The 19635-nt window shown below is 34.0% G+C and overlaps 1 long non-coding RNA gene across 1 annotated transcript in view; it reads right to left on the bottom strand.

Annotated features, from left to right (window-relative positions):
- Positions 1-3698: 3698 nt before the first annotated feature.
- The window catches only part of LOC134761038 (uncharacterized), a 57279-nt gene continuing 41342 nt past the window's right edge, over positions 3699-19635 (bottom strand). The window contains exons 4-5 of the long non-coding RNA XR_010139261.1: positions 5570-5703; positions 3699-3838 (exon numbers count right to left, since the gene is read on the bottom strand). This is a non-coding gene — a long non-coding RNA (uncharacterized LOC134761038). The remainder of the gene's footprint in view (positions 3839-5569; positions 5704-19635) is intronic.

Below are 19635 nucleotides of genomic sequence, written 5' to 3'. Positions count from 1 at the left end.
AGCACACCTAATATTTGAATAATTATGCCAAAGATTTCTCACTGTTTTAAACAATGCCTCATTGTCTGAACTTCCAATTAATGTGAAATGCCAGATACTAATTAAATCACTCAAGAAATGAAACTGTCTACTCCAGATTTTGCTATGACCAGCTTGCTATTCTCCACATAGCACAGGTGCTTGATTAAAATCTCAGAGGTGAATCCTGAATGAGCTATTAAGATAACAAGAGGTCTGATAGCTTGAATCCCCATGTACTTTTCAAGCTGCTTGACATGGAGGCCATGGTCTATGATTTTTCCCCAAGGAATATCATGCTTGTGAATTATACATAGGGTCAGCTCAGATCAGTGAAAGGTTAACCTATGGGAATACCAATCCTAAGAAAATAGTTTACCTCACAAAATATTTATATTTCCTTTAGGTATTCTGAACATCTTTTTCTGAAGTTTTCTCTCATCTTCACATATGTTAAATGCAGGCACCTGTAATTGCAGCAGATGCTGTGATGTGCACCAACAGTCAGCCCTCTTCAGGAATTGTCTCAGCCAGGAGAGCCACTTTGACCATGGGCATCCCCCTCACAGGTTTAAAGGGCCAGCCTTCTCACCCTAAAGCAGGACCATTCTGAAAAGTTATCTGGTATTCAGAACTTCACACAGGATCAGCTGACACTTCCAATGAGACCACATTACACCTCAAATTCCCCAGCAGCCCAGTCTTCCTTCATTCTTATTCTTCCATCTGACAGTACTTATGTATGAAACTAAACCATCTTTTTCCCAAAGTGGCTTCCTTGAACTTTATTTTAAAAAGAAACATCTTTTACCAAGGCTTGAAATATATTAATCATCTTCAAAATTTTATTTTCCTTTATGCCTGTCAATTAACAGATTTTTCACATTTATTCCTCCATAATATCTCTCACTGTGATGCTTCCTTTCTTTTCCCCAGTTTGGATTTTTATTGTTAAACTTAGATAGTTGCAATAATAGGCTTCCCTATCTCCAGATGTGTCCCTTTCTTTTATTTTGCATTCTACAACCAAGTGTTTTTCCAGAACAAATTTTTAATTACATAATATAGTACCTGACCAAAAGCATCAGACATTCTAAGTGATCATTAGTGCTCTCCATCAGTATTTCCAGTTCTCCTTCCTCTGGGCACATGGTATGGTTACTTTTCCCTACTTCTGTGAAATTAGATATAATAATGTAATTTGCTTTAGTCAATGAAATGTGAGTAGAATAGATATCACTTCTAGATAGTAGCCTTGAAAAGCCTTAGACCTTTGGTGTTACTGTAACAATATAACATAGACTGGTTAGTTTATAAAGAACAGAAATTATTTTCAAACAGTTCTGGAGGCTGGAAAGTCCAAGATCAAGGCACCAGCAAGTCTGATATCTGAGGAGGAACTTCTTGCTATATCTTTATATGGTAGAAGGGTGAACCTTGTGTCCTCACATGGGGCAAGGCAGAATGGCAAAATAGGGGAATGGACTAGCCCCTGCAAGCCCTGATCCCTTCATGAAGATGGAGCTGCCATGGCCTAATCACCTCCCAAAAGGCTTCACCTCTTAATGCTGTCATATTGAGGATTAAGTTTCAACATAAATTTAGGGAGAAACAAAAACATTCAAACCATAGCAGAGCCTGTGTATGCATATCTCTTCCCTGTCCCCCTTCCATGGTGACATTTTAGATGGTGGAAACGTTTTTGATGGTTCAGGCTGCATCCCTGATTGAGGACAACATGAAGCAGACCCCTCACCAACCTGAGATGAACATGTAGCAAGAACCTGCAAAAAACTTTTTATTTTAAGGAACTAACAAACATTTTTGTTTTAAACCTCTTCATACCTTAGTCTATCCCCTGTGATACAGGTTGTTAATTAGCAATTGGGATAAAATTGAATCTTTTGAAGTTTCTGCTCAAAATCCTCTTTCTGGTTCTAATACTTCCAAGCCTATCTTCCATTCTTTACTTAAGTAGACCTCTTTGTTGTTTCTCTCTATAACTTATAACAGAGTTACTTTCGAGCATGTTTTTCTACTGCTTGGAATTTCCAACCCATTTTCGTTTCCCAATTAAATTACTTACTGCCTTCAAGTCAAGCTTAATCCTGCTTTTACATGAAGCCTTACCTGAGTACCCTAAGGGCCAGAGATTTTGAAATCATGTGACCTTTTAAATTGTGGGATATCATGTGAACTTTCCATGTTACTATTAAATGCCTGTCTCTAAGTGGAGGATAGAACATGATACCCCCTGCCCTGCCCGTGCCCCTCAGAAAACAGTATTACTATATTCTGAAATATGATTTCAAAACTATCTGAATTCTTATTTTACTTCACCAGGAAATGATGTGCACATTCTTCTATCTTAAAGTAACATACATGGCCATCACCTAAATTCTTTGTATCAGTAACACTAGCTAAAAGATAAATAAAAGAATGACACTAGCTCAATGATGTAAATTATTGTGATATATGTTATACATTTTAATATTTACACAGTAAGCCCTTGTACTATACATTTAATATTATGGTGACTCAATAATAAGCCAAAGAACCATTATTAATAATTTATATTAGATAGAAAATTATTTTCTGAATAATGTTTGTTTCTTACTTACATTTTCATTAAAAGTTTTTTTCTAATCTTAGCCATCTCACATTTTTATACTTCATCTTTCTTAGCAGTAGTAATGATTTTTACTTTCTATTTGTAGGCAAAATCTTAGGTAATCTTATGGTATTCGAAGTTAAAAAAACACGCATCCAATTTCAATCAATCTTAGTTGAAACTGAAGGAAAGCATCATAGACTTATTCTGCTGATAAAATAAAAAATTTGTAAAGCAATTTAAAAATCAGTATATAGGTAACGTCTGTATATATTAAATAATATTCTTTGAATTAGTTTATATATATATGCATATGTATGTGTATATATGTACAGACAGAGGGTGCATGGTAACTTCTGTTTTCTGCTCCAAGTACTTTCTTGGATTGATATACTTGGAATAAATCCTTATGGTCATTAATTTTCACTGAAAGTAAGAATTTAGAGTTTTTATTTTCAGATATTAACACCTCTTTTTAAACTTTCATTAAATTGCTAAAAATGGTTTATTTTAGAGCCTTGGAGTATCCACTCAACAAATATTTATTGAGCTCCTATTAAGTGCCAAGTACTATGCAAGTCACTAGGGATATAATGACAAATAAAAAATAGTCTTTAGCTTCAAACTACTCGTATCCTACTGAGATCTTTAGTGGCTGAAGCAATTTAACCCTTTGCTCTAGTCATCATGTGATTTCTGGAGTATTTTCCAGACTTAGAAAATTTTTTCTAAATTCTGTTTATGAAGAAGCTGAACTGTTCACTTTTGTCCACTGTGGACAACTGTGACATAATAGAAATAGTACTGAATTTGGGATAAATAGATTAAAATTTGCATTCTGGTTTAGCTCCCTAAGCTATCATCTTTTGTAAAACAATAAAACTCTATGAGCGTTTTTCACTCTGAAAAACATTGTAATATTTATTTCATAGGTTGTAGAGGATTGGAAATTAAAAGCTATTAAAATAGTACACATGTATTACTATGAAGTTTCTGGCAATCTCCATACTAAGTGACTTCTTATATTAGTCCATTCTCATATTGTTATATAAAAATACATGAGACTGGGTAGTCTATAAGTAAAGAGGTTTAATTGATTCATGATTCCACAGGCTGTATGGGAAGCATAGCAGCATCTGCTTTTGGGGAGGCCTCAGGGAGCTTTTAATCATGGCAGAAGGCAAAGCCAGAGCAGGCATCTTCACATGGCTGGAACAGTAGGAAGAAAGAGAAGGGGAAGGTGCTACATATGTAAACAACCAGATCTCATAAGAACTCTATCAGGAGAACAGCACCAAAAGGATGGTGCTCAACCATTCATGAAGGATCCACCCCCATGATCTAATCACCTCTCACCAGGTCTAAATTCCAATACAGGGGATTACAATTGAATTTGAGATTTGGGTGGGGACACAGATTCAAACCAGATCACTTCTTTTTCTCTTGAGTTCTGTGGAAGAAAAACCACACTAGGCCAACTTCAGTGCCAGACATTTATAGCTGAAATTTATCACCTTTTTCATCATCATCATCATCATCATCATCATCATCATCATCCTCCTCCTCATCATCTTTCTAGTAACAATTTTGTCATGCTTTCTATATACTATGCAATAAACTAGACTATATGTTTAGATCAGTGTTTCTCAACTTTAGCTGTACATTACAATAATATGGGTAGCTTTTGAAAAGTTGAAAGCCCAGGTTATATTCCAGATCAATGACATCCAGAATCTCTAGGGAAGGGACCCAGCCAACATTACTTGCTAAAGTCCCCAAGGTGATTCCAATTAGGTTGAGAACAACTGTTTTGATTAATTATCTAATTAAATCTTTATAAAATCCCTACAAATAGAGTTGTTCATACCCATTTTGTGCATAGGAAACTTAGGCTCAGCAAAATCAAAAGCTTTATTCAATGTCACATACCTAGTCAGTGGCAAAGCTTGGATTTAAACCCAGGTCTCTCTGGTTTTAGGGTCCATAGTCTACTTCCTATGCACTGTTAATATAATGTCAACTCTCTTTTGCCTGAACTCCACAATGGAAGGTCTAAGATGAGAGGATTCTGAGTTCAACTAAGTCTCACATTTTTAGGATTTTCTTTGCTTAATATGATACGTTTTATTGTACATAGGGATTAACATTTTAACTTAACTGAGGTGTCAGGAAAGTTTACGAATAAAATTGTTTCCATCCCAGGTAAGAAAGCAAGGAGCCTCATTATCAGATACAAATAATGGAAATAATGTTCAATGTTGTATAAAAAATGTAGGCAGAGGTGAAAAGGAATGAAAAATAATTTTATTGCTTTTAGAAAGCAACTAAGAATGCTGAACTTTAAATTACATTTTTTCTGGAATATATGTTTTCATTTCTTTACATTCAAATTGTATATGTTTTTTTTGGTCAGACTCTTGTAAATAAAAATAGCATAAACTTAACTTTTGAAAAATTCTATGAGTCTTGGCCTTTTAAAAAAAAGTCTTAGACTTTTAAGGAAAGGCTAGGTTTAATCCAGTCACATTTATTTTTACTGATGTACTTGGACATATTTCTGCTATATTATCTTGTGTTTTTTGATTATTGTTCCCCATCTTTGTTTTTTTTCACCTTCTTTTAGATCTTTTTTTTATTATTATTTTCATTTTTTTCTCTACAGTTTTAGACATTGCACTAATTAGGGTCCTTATTTGCAAACAGCAGAAACTAACTCTAATAATCTGAGCAGAAAAGGCATTAATGAAAGAAATATTGATAAGCTCCCAAAATTGTTGAGAAGGATAGAATGCTAAGATAGAAAAAGAGGCAGGACAAAATCTAAACCATGTCTCAGATGCATTCCCTTTAGCACACCATCACCACCATTTAGTTGAGCATTGATGCTACAGTTTATATCTTTATAGTCAACAGGTTTCAATTCTGAATGCTGCTACTTACATCACTGTCATTGCTGTCCTGGGAATTGGATGTTGTTCTTGCCATTTCTGCTTCTTTGTGGAGACTGTTATAGATTCAAAGACCTAAATGGGATCATGTGTTTGGCAGGCCTAAGCCCAGTTCCTTTGCACCAGCTGCTGAGGGGCATAAAGCAGCAATCAGATCATTTTAGCTCCTATGGTAGAAGGAGAGCTCCACTTCTACAAAACACATATAGCTAAGAATCCCTCAGACATAGAAAAAGAGTTAAGTTACTGGATAGCCAACAGCAATAATAAAGAAGGTAAAGAAAAAAGAAACAAAAAAGGAAAAAAGAAAAGAAGAAAGAAAAATGAATAAAAGAAAGAAACAGAAAAAAGAAACACAGTAATCAGGTGTTCTATTAATATTTTCATTGGTTTTCCACAAAACATACAACTATAACCAATTTTATTATTAAATATTAAAATATAAGCAACATTATACTTTAAAAAATATAGTCAAAGCTAATCCATATCTGTATATTACTATTCAAGATAAAAAACATTTTTTTTATTTCCCTTCCCTCTTTTTCCCATCTTTTCTCTTGCCCACTGGGTTACTGTGTTTTTATTTTCTGAAGCTGTATTTGAAATTGCTGTAAGAAATCTTATCATAATTATTTATTATTGTTCTCCTATGCTTTATACTTATTGAGATGTAATAGAATAGGTTGGTTAAGGGCAAAGGCCATAGAGCTAAACTGCCTTGGTTCATGTCTATTCTTCACCATCTACTAGCTGTGTGACTTTGAATAAGTTGCTTGACCTCTGCCCTTCAGTTTTCACATTTGATAAATGAGAATAATAATATCTGCCTCTTAGGGTGGTAGAAAGATTAAATGAATCAAATCATTTAAAGTGATTACACAATTGGATATGGTAAATTCTAAATAAATATTTACTGTTATTTGTTTTATTTTATGTAATGATTTCCTTGATTAGCCTTCTTTTCTCACAGCCTACTTCTTGGGTTCGTTTACTTGCTATCTTGGTTGATTATTTTCTTTTCAGTCTAGCTTAGGTTCCATCCCCATCCCCATGCCCATCCCTTCCAGTAATACCCAGTCTTGTGAAATATCCGAGTCTGTATGGCTGAAAAGTCTTTATTTCGTACTTACTCCTTTTTTTTTCTTTCTTTTTTTTTGACAGAGTCTTTGTCACCGAGGCTGGACGCAATGGCAGGATCTCGGCTGCAACCTCCACCTCCCAGACTCAAGGGAGCTTCCCAGCCTCCCAAATAGCTGGGACTACAGGTGTGCACAAGCACACCTGGCTAATTTTTTGAATTTTTTTGGTAGAGACTGGGTTTCGCCATGTTGCCTAGGCTGGTCTTGAACTAATAGGCTCAAGCAGTCCGATTGCCTCAGCCTCCCAAAGTTTTGGGATTACAGGCGTGAGCCATCAGGCCAAGCATTCATACTTACTTTTGAATAATGAGTTTTGGAAAGTATAGAGATTTAGCTACAAAGTTAATTCTCCCTCAACACTTTACAAAATATTGCACCAATACCTTCAATTGTTCATTGTTGATTATAAGGAATCTGGTAAGTTGTTTCTCCTTTCTATGTAATGTTTTTCTATTTTTCCCTTGATTTTCTGAGATTTCACTTTAATGTGTGGATATTTTTAACTTGCTTAGTACTGAGTGTTAAGCTCAGGAGATCCCATCATTTTGAATGGGTAACCGTTCAAAACTGTAGTGTGAGATTTGGCTTCCGTTGGTCTCAGGTGTCCCAAATGGTGAAAGTAGTCAAAAGTGCTCAGTGGTCAAAGATGTGATTATATTCATAAATGCTTAATTTTTACCACCCCTAATTTTTTAAAATGACACTCTTGAGAACAAGTTGAGGCAACATTATTAATTAATCTGAGATGGCATTTATAAACGAAAACACATAACTCTTTTTATAGATAATTCATTATAATGGGTTTCATTAAAATGTGTGTTCTAACTCCATCAAAAACCTGTTAAATCTAATAAGTAAATTCAGCAAAATTGCAGCATACAAAATCAACATACATAAAATCAGTAATGTCTGTATACAATAATGGCAAACTATCTGAAAAAGAAATGAAGAAAACAATCTCATTTATAATAGCTACAAAAAATAAAATATTTAGGAATAAATTTAATGAAGGAGGTGAAAAATCTCCATTGAAGACTATGAAACATTGATGAAAGAAACTGAAGAAACAAATACATGGAAAGACATCTTGTGTTCATGGATCAGAAGAATAAATATTGTAAAATGTTCATACTACACAAAGTTATCTACAGATTCAATGCAATCCCTATCAAAATACCAATGACATTTTTCACAAAAATAGAAAAAAATCCTAAACTTCTTATGGAACCACAAAAGATCCTAAATAGCAAAAGCAATCTTTAGCAAAAATAATAAAGCTGGAGGTATCACACTACCATAGCACCACCTGATATCAAAATGTATTACAAAACTGTTATAACCAAAACAGCATGACACTGGCATAAAAATAGACACATAGACCAATGGAACAGAATAAAGAGCCCAGAAATTTTATTGCCAACTTATTTTTATCAAAGGTGCCAAGAACACATAATGGTGAAATGACAGTTTTTTCAATAAATTATTGGGAAAACTGAATATCCACATGCATAAGAATGAAATCAGACACTTATCTCTCATCAAATACAACAAACAACTCAATTGGATTAAAGACTTAAATGTAATACTTGAAACTATGAAAACTACTAGAAGAAAATCTAAGAGAAAAGCTCCATGACATTGGTTTGGGCAATGATTTTCTGGATGTGACCACAAAAGAACAGGCGACAAAAGCAAAAATAGAAAAATGGAACAACTAAACTGAAAAGCTTTCACACAGCAAAGGAAACAACCAACAGAGTGAAGAGACAATCCACAGAACAGGATTTGCACACCATACATACAATAAGAGGTTAATATCCAAAATATATAAGAAACTTAAACAGTTCAACAGCAAGAAAATTAATGACCTGACTAAAAAATGGGCAAAATATCTGAATAGACACTTCTCAAAAGAAGGCATGTGAATCGCCAACAAGTATGTGAAAAAATGCCCAAGATCACTAATCATCAGAGAAATGCAAGTCAAAACCACAGTGAGATATTACCTCACTTCTGTTAGAATGGCTATTGTCAAAAGTCAAGAGATAACAAATGTTGGAACAGATGTGGGGAAAAGGGAACTCTACACATTGTTTTTGAGAATGTAAATTAGTACAGCCATTATGAAAAATAGTCTGGAGTTTCCTCAAAAAATTAAAAATAAAACTTCCATATGATCCAGCAATTTTAGAACTGGGTATATATCCAAAGGAAAGGAAATCAGTACGTCAAAGAGATATGTGCACTCCCATGTTTACTGCAGCACTATTTCCAATAATCAAAATGTGGAATCAACCTAAGTATTCATCAACAGATGAATGGATCAAGAAAATTTCACCTATATACACAGTGAAATACTATTCAGCCATAAAAAATAAAATCAGCATGGACGAACCTAGAGAGCATTATGTTAAGTGAACTAAGACTGGCACAGAAAGACAAATAATACATGATCTTACTCATATGTGGAGCTGAACAAAGCTAATCTCATAGAAGCAGGGAGTAGAATGGTCGTTTCCAGAGGCTGGGGTAGTCAGGGGAAAAGGAGGATGGGGAGATGTTGGTTAAAGGATATATAATTATAGTTAGATAGGAATAAGCTCATGAGATCTATTGCATAGCATGGTGACTACAGTAAATTACAATACATTGAATTCTTGAAAAATGCAAAAATTGGAGGTTAAGTGTTCTCACCATGAAAATGATAACTGTGAGACAATATATTTGTTAATTAGCTAGATTTAACTATTTCACAGTGTGTATGTACTTCAAAACATCATGTTGTAAACAATATATATGTACAATTCTATGTCACTTGAACATTTTTTAAATGTATATTTTGATTTTTGTCAATCACTTACATCTTGCAGTCAATAAGAAAGTAGATATAAAAACTTAAGAAAGAAAAATTAAATCAATGTCACTATTTTGTTCTATAAACAGAAATTTAATATATGATTAAAGTGTCATCACAAATCCATGCAGGAAATACGAACTATTTTTACTAGATCATTATGTGAAGAAAAAACAAAACTGAATTTTTAGTTAACAATATAGAAAAAGTGTACTACAACTATATTAAAGACTGATAAGAAACATAAAACTACAAAGAGAATGGAATATAATGTAGAAAAGTATCCGTGCAATCTAGAGTTGTGAAACACTTTAACAAAAACCCAAAAGGAGAAAAGGTGAAAAATTAATTACCTTGATTATGTCAAATTAAGGCTTTTTGGTTCACCAAAGAACATCAAGGGCAAAGATAAAGATAAAACCAAGGAACAATAATAAGTATACAGAAATAAATTTAACAAATGATGTTAAGACCTCCATAGTAAAATTACAAAACTGTATTAAAAAATATGAAATACTTAAATAAATGGGGAGATATACCATGACTATAATATATTTTTATATCTTAAAAATGTTAGTTTTTCTCAAATTGATGCATAGATTTAAGGCAAATCATGTTAAAATCTAAAAAAAAAAAAAAGAAACTTGATAACCCATTTATAATATTTATACAGAAGATTAAAGGGAAAAATTGCCAGAAGAATTCTGAGAGCATATGCATGAAGGGGGGACTTATTATTTAGATAACAGGACTTTTTTATAAAGCTATGGTGATTAAGAGAGTGTGATACTATTGCAGAGATAGACAATTAGACTAACAGAATAACATAGAGCTCAGAGGTTGACCCACACATGTGTGGAACTCATACACGAGAGGTGTATTGTGTCTGAAAACTGGGTAAGGAAGAACTTCAATAAATAAAGCTGGGAAAATAGTACACACATGAAAAAATTGAATTCCTACCTCTCATGATATACAAAAATCAATTTCATACTTTAAATCCTTGATAGAAAAATATAGATGATTTCTCCTAAACTTTAAGCTAGGGAAATATTTATAAAATAAAACAGAAAAAAAATTGACCATAAAAGGAAGAATTAGTAACTGCAACTTTTCCAAGTAAAAACTTTTGGTTATAAAAGCAAAGCTTGAAGAAAATGAAAAGACATTTCAAACTAGGAAAATGTATTTACAATATTCACTATTGTCAAAGAATTGGTATCAAAAAGGCATGAAGTATTCTTATGCCAATAAGAACTCAAAAAAATCCAAGAAAATGTGGGCAAGATATTTCACCAAACATATGTATGAGAAAACCTATGTGTTCAATAAAACACAAAGTAACAATCTCTGATGATCAGGGAAATATATAGGAAGAATGCAATAGGATACATTTTTATACCCATTTAATTGGCAAAAATTATAAACTCTGACAATATCAAGTGTTGGAACGGTTGTAGATTCACAGTACCTATTATACACTACTTTTTGGAGGATAAATTGATGCAGTGATTTAGAAAACAATCTGGCATTACCACAGCACAACATTTACCTACCCCATGACTCAGTAATTCTATGCCTTAGGTAAATAAACAAAATAAAAGCTAGTACTTGTGCACATGTTTAACCAAAGACATGTAAAATATTCACAGTGGCACTGTTCACAATAGCGAAAACTGGAAAAACAGAAAAGCACATAAACAGGGTAAATGTGGTATATTCATATATTCACACCCAATGGAATAATATATAGTGGTCAAAATGAATGAAATACAGTGACAAAAAATTATGAATTAATCTTAGCTGTATGGTAATACAATAATTAAATGAAAAGTTAATTCTCAAAGAATTACATGATGTTTATTAGCCTTTTATCAAGATAAAAATAATTTAAAATTACTCTATATTTACAGTAAATATATAAACAGTAAAAATATATAAAATAGTAAATATATATATATGAGTAAATACACACAAACATAAAGTTTATGTATTTAAACTTTAGAAGCAACAGTACTATCTAAACAGGAAAGGTGAAGAATGATGAAAAGAGTCAGGATAATTGCTGCCTGATTTAGGATAGTAGGTTGGTGAAGAGTACTGTAAAATTAGATGTAGATTATCTAGGTCACCGATTCTGTTTGGGGGTTGAGGTTTTCCAGGTGGTTATTACGTAACCAAAATTAATACATGAGTGGAAGAAAGCAAGCAAGACATGCATAAACTGGACCCCTTCCTTACACCTTGTACAAAAATTAACTCAAGATGGATTACAGACTTAAATGTAAAACCCAAACCATAAAAACCCTAGAAGAAAACCTAGGCAATACCATTCAGGACATAGGCATGGGCAAAGACTTCATGATGAAAACGCCAAAAGCAATTGCAACAAAAGCCAAAATTGACAAATGGGATCTAATTAAACTAAAGAGCTTCTGCACAGCAAAAGAATCATCAGAGTGAATAGGCAACCTACAGAATGGAAGAAAATTTTTGCAATCTACCCATCTGACAAAGGTCTAATATCCAGAATTTACAAGGAACTTAAACAAATTTACAAGAAAAAAAAAAACCCTGTCAAAAAGTGGGCAAAGGATATGAACAGACACTTCTCAAAAGAAGACATTTACGTGGCCAACAAATACATTGAAAAAAAAAGCCCAACATCACTGATCATTAGAGAAATGCAAATCAAAACCACAACGAGATACCATCTCATGCCAGTCAGAATGGTGATCATTAAAAAGTTAAGAAACAATAGATGCTGGCGAGGCTGTGGAGAAATATGAACATTTTTACACTGTTGGTGGGAATGTAAATTAGTTCAACCATTGTGGAAGACAGCATGGTGATTCCTCAAGGATCTAGAACCAGAAATACCATTTGACCCAGCAATTCCATTACTGGCTATATACCCAAAGGATTATACATCATTCTACTATAAAGACACTTGCACACATATGTTTATTGCAGCACTATTTACAATAGCAATGTCATTGAACCAACCAAAATGCCCATCAGTGACAGACTGGATAAAGAAAATGTGGCACATATACACCATGGAATACTACGCAGCCACAAAAAATGAGATCATGTACTTTGCAGGGACAAGAATGAAGCTGGAAGCCATCATCCTCAGCAAACTAATACAGGAACAGAAAACTAAACACCACATGTTCTCACTCATAAGTAGGAAATGAGTGATGAGAACACATGGACACAGGAAGGGGAACAACATATACCAGGGCCTGTTGGTGTTGGGAGGCGAGGGGAGGGTACTCAGAGGACGGGTCAATAGGTGCAGCAAACCACCACGGCACACATATTCCTAGGTAACAAACCTGCACGTTCTGCACATGTATCCTGGAACTTAAAGTAAAAAAAAAAAAAAAAAAAAAAGTCTCATGAACACAAAGGAAACAACAGACACTGGGATGTACTTGAGAGGGGAGGGTGGGAGCAGCGAGAGGAGCAGAAGAGATAACTATTAGGTACTGGGATTAATACCTGGGTGATGAAATAATCTGTAAAATAAACCCCCATGAAACGTGTTTACCTACGTAACAAACCTTCACACGTACCCCTGAACCTAAAATGAAAGTTATAAATAAATAAATAAATAAATAAATAAATAAATAAATAATCATAAGTAACCCAATGTCGTTTATTTGCAGTCTAAGGAAAAACATTAAAGTTAAACCAACAAGAAACAAGTATCTCTAAATTTTACAAAAACAGAGATTATATGTAATTTGTTACCTAACTCAGCCTAAATTTACTTTCTTTTTACAACAATTAGACAATGCAAATTTTTTGAAAACATCAGATCTCAACTGATTATCCCGCTCTACACAATGTCTCCTCCTAATTTATCCTAATTTTTTGGATCAGAAAATCATGCCCATTGTAACTACATTTAACAAAACTAAGCACTGAGTTTCAACATTTATGCCACTACAGAGTTTTCTAGAGGTGAACACTGTCCTAGTCGTGACACAACCATTGCCCTACCAGGCATATCTGAGCTACATGTAATTCCCCTGATTTCCTGGCTGGATTGTATTCTAAATTCTTCTATTGACACACTATGCTCCCTTCCCCCACAATTGCCTAAGTCCTTTGTATCCTGTCATTTTCAACTTGGGTGTCACCTGGGAAACCTTCCTTCTTCTCCCTACCACCTACTACTGCTTGGGCTAAATTTATCTCTGTGTGCTCCAATGTCTCTATTTATTGCAGAATCTAGAAGATTAAATGCTTGCCAGTGTTTATTTTTTTTTCCATTCGACGTGAGCTCCTGGAGGGCAAAAATCTATGCTTCATTTATTTTTGTATCTCCTTAATCTGACTCATATCAGATACCTATGTTTTCTTCACTTATAATTGCATTTCTTTCTATGCAACTTTAAGTAAAAGAAAACACTCTATTTCTTATAATTTTGTGTTACTACATTTTACAACTTAAAAAATATTTACAGTTGTGTTTATTGGGAGAATATTAAGTTCTGCAAATCATTTATGTTTCAACAGCTGTCAACTCCACCTTAATCAGAGACACACGTGTCATAGCTATGGCTACTATTTTATCTGACAGCAAGGCTACCCATTTCACCAGAAAAGAGCTCATTTTCCAATCAGACATAATGAACACTTAAGGAAAGGCTATACTTGAAAGAAAACATTGCTTCATAGACTTGTGTCAACCCATTGACCACATGTAAATATTTACATAGACACTTTCTGCCTTTCTTGTCAATGAGTAGGTTTTTGCTTTATATTTCTGGAACCATGTTTAGAATTGCTTTAAGATAATAATTAACATAAAGTGCACCCCATTGTCAATTTATCTTATAATCTTAATCAGCTAAAAACAACCAAAATTCCCACAGAGAGTAACCATGCCATAAGAAGTGACTGGTGTTGGGATTCATCTCTTCTGTATTAGCACATGATGGCAATATAAGAATCCTAGAAAATCTAGACCACTCTTTTTAAAGAAATCATTGAGCTTATTTTTCTTTATTCACTGAAGAAATAGTTTATTTGCTGCTAATTATTTCTGCCTTGGAGAAAAAAAATGTAGCTAGTGGAAAGGAAACGGGATTGAAATTGCAAAAGAGTTCAAATCCTGGCTTCAGACTGTCACTTGAGTTAGTTATTTAATCTTTATGAACCTCACTTTCCCTGTCTGTAAAATGAAGATAATAACTACATTGAAGGTCAATGTTAGGGCTACAGAAAATGCACTTGGCACACTGAGGTAGAGAATGTGCTCAATGATAAGTTGTCATTATTACTAGATGTGAGAGGAAGAGAAGACCAGTTACCTAAATCTGCATTTTTTGTCTTTCCCTTTGTTCTTCGGACATGCTTTGCTTCTAGAGGTGTACATACATCCTATTTTGCAATGAGTATTTATGAGATTAATGAAGCTATTTGTAAACCATCACCTTCAGATAGAGAAAATAGCCTTTGTGTGACATGGGTACTTTCTGATTTCCTCTGAGTAACAGTGGGGTTCATAACTGTACTGATTGTATGCGGTCTTCTTAGTTTGTATAAACAGTTACACATTTCCTTAACACCCTGAATGTATAGATTGCCAAGTGAAAGAAAACCTGTTCATTTTATTCACAATTGGGTGCATCAAAACACTGGAAATAAGAAACAATTCTAGATGTAATCTATATTTTTTGCACTGCTTTAGAGATACATCCTTTTTTTCCTGAGGCTAAAAGTGAAACTTCTGGTCTACACTCACTGGGCATATGATAAAGACAGTGCTGGGAAACTGGCTTGCTGCTGGCCCTCGCCTCTACTCTGGCCCTGGAGATGTGTTTATTTCTGTATGCAGATCTGTAAACCTTTCCCAAGGCTAGAATTTCCAACCAAAGATAATCCTTTAAGTTTTGTTTAGCTCCCATCTAATCACTTCAAGTATGTAGGTGTTTCTTTCTTTCTTTTAAAAAAAAAAATTCCTGATTCTGAATGAAGATTTAGTTAAATGCCTGTTTAAGAACTGATGAGTAATTTAAAGGATTTAGGAGAACATTCTGTGCTATTATATGCAAATACATGCCATGCATGGCTCCCTATGTCATTAACCTGGCAGTCATTTCATGCATGACTCCCCATCTTATTAAGCTAGCAGTATGGAATATTTGATTTACTAAACTGGCATGAACTACTTAGTGTGCTAATATAGGAATATAACTTTTAAATTTCTTTGGTATAACTATCTTTGAAACAGATTCTTGAAGACGATAACATTATTTTGACAGCTGTGCTCAGTTTCTAAGAGTCTATTTTAGGAAGCGTCTTATAACTGGTAGAAATGTACCTGTGTGATTTGAATGAACCATACAATAATTGAAAATGAAAACTATCATAGAAATAAGAGTCCTTAGAATTCAGTAGCAAGTGATTCAACAACACAGGTAAATAAATTTTGTAGAAGCATTTGCTTCTAGACAAGATGTGTGACAGTATGTTGTTGCCTGAGAGTCTGCCACTGGGCTCCCAGTTATCATGATGTTCTGAAAACTCTTTTTATAGCCAAGGTCCCCCTGGCTTTCCCCAGCTTTCGTTGCCATAGCAGCATTCATTGGCCATGGGATTTACAGAAAAAAAAAGAGAGAGAGAGAGGGAGGAAAAGAGGGCTGCATGTTTGTAAAGTTGGGGCAGTGCCAAATGTAGCAGGAATTATAAATTCAGGATGCTGGATTCTTCCTTTAGTGTCCATTTCAGCTAGTGCCTAATGTCACCCACATAATCACAAACCACTCTGTCATCATTCAGACCAGCTGCGTGAAATGAGACAAAGGGAAATTTAGCAGCAAGGGAGGAAATGGTAATTTAAAAGGCTTTTAAATGATGTTTTCTATGTTCCTCAATCAACAATATTTTAAAGCCTTTAATTTTTTTTTCAACAATAGGATTTCCTTGTTGTGCTGGCTTGACTGATGACATATTAGTGCAAAGTTGGCCAAAAAAATGTCAGAGACTAGAAAGGAGGTCCAACAGATAAATCTAAAAGCAGTTAAAAAGGAAATATTTATAGTAATTTTCATTTCCGCTAAACTTTTTGCATTTAAATTACACAGATAAATTTGCCTTCACTCTTTTTGACTATTGTATAATTTTAAATCAGAAGGATCAGTGTTTATCAGATATGCCCTTTAATAAGTACTTCCAGATTTGTGATATTATGTTCATCGTTTCTTCAGTCGTGACACGTACTTCAGAATTCACAAGGCAACAGGAAAAAAAAAATGTTCATGAGGGAAGAAAACCAAGTGAATAATCCAGGAAAGTTGGTGAACTGTGACATGTGTTGGACTCATGTGAACCATGAATATGTAAGTGGGGGCCCAGCTAGGCCAGGAGGAGAGGGAGGGAAGAGGATGTCAGGTGGGGAATTTGTCTAAGAGAAAGGGAATATAAAATGTGTTTGCTTGCAGCAATTCCAGGATGTTGGCTAGGATTTACACTAGGATACACAAATGGATGAAGTAATCTGTTAAAACTGGAGTAGTTTATTTGTAGATGGTTGGAAATAGAGAAAGTCGACTGTAAGAAGAACCATTAATGTTTAGCAGAGCCTTTTGTTAGATTAAAAAAAATTATGATCTCTTTATCTGAAATTATAAATAGCACTTGTATATATGGACAGAAAATTAGATGAATGCGATAGAGTAGAGATCCCAGACATGACTCAACATTATCTTGGAAATTGGTAAACCATAGAAGTGGCTTTACACATCAATGGGAAAAGAAAAAAAAATTTAATGTTTGCTTTGAGGACATTTTGGTTATTTATATGGAAAAAAATTAAAAGAAGATTTATATGCCACATCATAGAAAAAAACAATTAAAATTTGAATAAAAAACTTAAAATGTTTATGAAAAATATAGATGACTTTTTATGAATTTAAGGAAGGTAAGCATTTTTTAAACTAGCTATGAAAATACAAATTTTGAGGGATAAATAATACGTTGTTTTGACAATGGACAATATAAACACAGTGAAAGAACAAGATAAAGTCTAGGAAAAGATATTTCAATGCAATAGCTGAGAGGATTGTTTTTCAGAATGAATGAAGCACTCCTATAAATTAATTTAAAAAAAATTAACTCAGATAAAAATAGTATGAACAGATCACTTACAGAAAAAGAACCCTGAACCTGACAAACATATCAAGATGCTCCAACTCATTAGTAGGGAAATGCAAAGGAAAACAAAAATGGTAAGGATTTGACAAATATCAGATTGGCAAAAATTTAAAATCTAACAATGCCAAGTGTTGCTGTACATTTGGGAAAACAATGCTGATGGGTGTTTGAAATGTTATCAGGAACTGGGAAACAATTTGGCAGGATATAGTAAAGTTTAAAATATGTCTCCTATAGGACTGAGTAATTCTATATCTATGCACATATACCTACAAGAATATTGTAGCATTAATTAAATGGGAAACAAATATATCATAACATATTCATATTATGGAATACTGAATGCCTATTAAAATAGATAAAACAGAAACATGTTTTAACTTGAATAATAGAAAGAAAAACTTTTAGTGGGAAAAGTAAGTTTTAGTATCCAATATAAAATATGATACTATTTATAGTAACATAAATGTTATTTTGTTGATATAAAAGAGGTTATTTATGTATGCATAACTATATTATTAAAGCATGAAAACCTGGATGGGAAGAATATATTCCCAACAAAGGAAACATAGCTAAAGAATAAAGAAGGGAAAAAGAGAACACATGAACTGAATCTGTAATGACTTATTTCATTAAAAAAACACCTATTTTGGAAAGTGAGACAACCAAATATTGAGTGCCGGCTGACAGAACACTTCACCACCACTGAAGTGGTATTGCCAAAAATAACAATCATAATAATTAAACTCCGAGTCTAAACCTTGAGTCTCAACTCAAGAACACATTTAAACACATTTATTTCTTTATTTGTTTGTTTGCTTTTTGAGAGGGAGTTTTTCTCTTGTCGCCCAGGCTGGAGTACAGTGGCACGATTTTGGCTCACTGCAACCTCCACCTCCTGGGTTCAAGCGATTCTCTTGCCTCAGCCTCCCAAGTAGCTGGGATTACAGGCACCCCCCACCACACCCAGCTAATTTTTTGTATTTTTAGTAGAGACGTGGTTTCACCATGTTGGCCAGGCTAGTCTCGAACTCCTGACCTCAGGTGATGCACCCACTTCGGCCTTCCAAATGCTGGGATTACAGGCGTGAGCCACCACTCCTGGCCTTTTAAACACATTTATAGGAAGTACAGGGGACAGAGGAACATTTTAAACATCGCCATGAGGGTGAAATCAGTGAAATTAAAACTGTGGAAAACTCAATAAGCAAATGACCTAGTTTCTTCAACAACAACAACAACAAAATTGTAAGCCCCCTGACCACACCCCCCTCCCAAAAAAAAGAAAAAATAATCCAGGGGAATGTTTAAAACTCCTATTAAGCAATGACAATGTGAGGGCCTTGTTTAGATCCTGATTCAAACAAAACTGTAAAAAGTTACATTTATGGGACAATTGAAAATGTAAATACCTACTGCTTGTTTCATATCTTAGGTGTAAAATCAGTAATACAGTATATTTAGGACTATATAATAAATAAAGAAAACTGTAGAGAGGCAAGCAGTCCCAGTTCTTTACTACAAATTAAGAGCAGTACACAATCAGTTCTGAAAACATCCCTAGAGTGGTCAGAAAAAGCTCATTCATTTACTTATTTAACAAATGTATAAAGAAGCTATCAGATGTCACATATGATACTCTTTTATGCATTGGAGATAAGTGAGTGAACTAAATAGAAGATCTCTTCCTTTATGGAGCTTAAACTCTATGAGGGAAAAGAAGTAAACAAATATGTAAATAAATGGTACGCCATCTGGTAATTAGTAGATCAAAAAATAAAGTAGGTCCGGCACAAGGAAGGGGAGGCTTTTCATTGTATATTCTGTCAGGTGAGACCTCACTAATAAGACTGCTAAATAGAAAGATCTGAAGGATGTATAAACAAGCCAATA

Source organism: Pongo abelii, chromosome 2 (assembly GCF_028885655.2).
Source record: "Pongo abelii isolate AG06213 chromosome 2, NHGRI_mPonAbe1-v2.0_pri, whole genome shotgun sequence".
NCBI classification, from domain to species: Eukaryota; Metazoa; Chordata; class Mammalia; order Primates; family Hominidae; genus Pongo; species Pongo abelii.
The sequence above is the reverse complement of the archived record's forward strand: the minus strand, read 5'-3'. Positions and strand labels throughout refer to the sequence as shown.